We start from the raw sequence: 2791 nt of genomic DNA on the forward strand, positions 1-2791 counted from the left end.
TTTCTGCTGCACATAAATGCAAAAGGATCTGAGTTAAAAGAAATTGTCTCTGGCAGTATCTTAGTGCAAGCTGCTAGTTTTAAAATGTTGTTTAAGCCTGGGAGACTTAAATAACAGAAATGTATTTCTCAGCTCTAGAGGCTGGAAGTCCAAGATAAAGACACCAGCAGATCCAGTGTTTGGTAAGGACCAGCTTCTTGGTTTGTAGATATCCATCTTTTCATTGCATCCTCACATGGCAGAGAACAGAAGGCAGAAAGCAGAGAGCAGAGAGAGGTGCTACCTCCTGTATTTTTATAAGAGCACGAATCATTTATGAGGGTTCCACCCTCATGACCCAATCACTTCTAAAGGCCCTACTGCCTAATACTATCATATTGGGGATTTGAATTTCAACATATAAATTTTAGGGGTAACACAAACATTCGGCCTATAGCAGGTTTATTTAAAAATAATTATTTCCACTCATTAAGAATATGAAAAATAAAAATGTTAATTATTAAAGATTTTAATGTGTATGAGACTGACTGCAGAATCTATTTTCAAAAGATCACAGAACTACTTGGATAAATTGAGTGAAAGTTTATAGAGTAAAAGTGGTGCAAGGACAAAGAAGAGAGGAGGAGGAAAGAGAACCTCTTTTTATCCTTTGGTTGCTGAAAGGCTTGCCTGAAGTTAGCCTTAACTAGATTTAGAAATAAATTCCAGCACGTACTCAAAGTTAGTGGGTCTTAAATTACAATGGTATTAGGTTTATTTACAAGCTGCAGATATTAAAAATGAAATTTTATTTGTATATATTTTTATTCCCTCATTAAATAGGCCTTTTAAACTATCATTACAAAATAATATAATTATCACTTTTTAAATGAAATGACCTCAATCTATATTCTACTTGCCCTTCAAGACACCAAGTCCTTAGCTCACATAGTATTTTCACCCACAAAGACAACTCTCAAAGCACCAAATTGTTTCTGCCTCTATTAGCATACTTTTTACATTATACTAAAATTCTTTTTATGTATTTATAAATGACATCTAACATGGTACCTGCATAGATAATAGTGGATGAATGAAAGAGGGGGAGAGAGAAATGAAAGAAAAAAGAGAGAATGAATACTCAAAGAAGGATTTTTGCCTATGATCCACTCACACTCATGGAAAAGAGCAACAGCACTGCCACCCTTGGTAGCATTCACTGAGTACTTACTATATGTTGGGCCCTACTCTGTAAATAGTTACCATCATCCTTCTCATTATTGTCTATGAGCACGCATTATTTCTCTGAGAGAAACTCAGATTATGCAATAAGACCAAAGTTAGTAAATGATGAAAGTCATTATTTAAACCCTAGCAACCTGAGTCTAGATCCCATACGCATATCCAGAACTTTCTACCACCTTCCAAATAAACAGGTAATTACAGTGTTCCATGCCCAAAGAGAACTGTGTTCCAAGTGCCAGAGGAACAGAGAAGGCATACTCTGTGCAGGTGAGAAAGAAGACAAGCCCAGGCAAAGAGAAGAGTTTACCCCAAATAATAGAACCCTGAAAGCCTGTGGCAAATTTCATGTGTTAAGAAGGTAGTTTGGGGTGGAGTGGGGGAGCAGGGCTGGAGACTCTAAATGTGGACTGGGAACTGATTGTAAATTATATTTTCATTTCATTTTCATTCAGCATTTCACAGTCAACTATTTACTGAACACCTACTACAGGCCAGCAAACAGCCATGAATAAAGCAGACAGAAACTCTTTATGGGGCTTACATCCTGAGGGGAAGGTGACAGATAATAAATGTATATGTTGTGGCACATGGTGATGAAACAGGAAAAGTTTTCCCTTATCCCCCTCACAGGGCATGCGATAGGGGTGTGGCTTGCTTCTGTGTCCCGCTGCTCAAACCCCTAGGTGGAACATGCAGAGGGGAAAGTCATGGGGTTCTGACCCCATAGTGCATCTGGGGTGGTGTGTTTACAGCTCCCGAAGCTACGGTGGGTGTGTTACAGTGTGCTGTTTCCATTTCACCATCTGCAGGTGGCTTGTGTTAATTAGCTCAGTTAGACCCTCTGACTTATCACAAGGGCAGAAGGCTTTCTGTATCCTGGGGTTCTTGCCCTGTGTACCGGAAAAATCAGATCACATGTGGGCTTGGAGGATGGGTGCAAGGTTTTACTGAGTGAAGGCAGCTCTCAGAGAGGTAGATGAGGAGGCCAGAAGGGGTATGGAGTGGGAAGGTGGTCTTCCCCTGAAGTCTGGCCACCCAGAGACTGGACTCTCCTCCAACTGAATTCCCCTCGGTGTCTGCATCATTCTTTCGTCGATGGCTTGCTGGCATTTGCCAGTGTTTTCTTCTGCTAGTGTATTCCTCTTGACGTCCAGTCACTTACGTGTATGCCCACTAGCATCTTGAGGTTTTTATAGGCACAGAATGCGGGGGTGTGGTGGTCTTGTGGTGGTCATTTCCCAGAGTGGTCTTGGAAAGTCCAACATTTGGGCGTGAAAGCAGGAGTGCCTGTCCTCACTTAGGTCTGGTCCGTGGGCACAGACCTGAGGGTGGGCCCTCACCAGGGACCCTGCCCTTCTCTACCCAGTACTGCCCTGCCCCCTCCTATATCAGTGGTAAGTGCTAAGGATGAAAATCAACCAATATAAGAAGACACAAAGTGAGGAATGGGTGCTATTTGAGATACAGTGGTGTCTGATAAAACATTTGCCCAGAGAATGCAAATAAAGGAAGGCTTTATTTTATGAGCAGGGACAGTTTATGAAGGAGCTTAAATAGGGATGTGATT

This window comes from Aotus nancymaae, unplaced genomic scaffold (assembly GCF_030222135.1).
Source record: "Aotus nancymaae isolate 86718 unplaced genomic scaffold, 86718_ANA_hifiasm-v0.15.2.pri h1tg000008l, whole genome shotgun sequence".
Classification (NCBI taxonomy): domain Eukaryota; kingdom Metazoa; phylum Chordata; class Mammalia; order Primates; family Aotidae; genus Aotus; species Aotus nancymaae.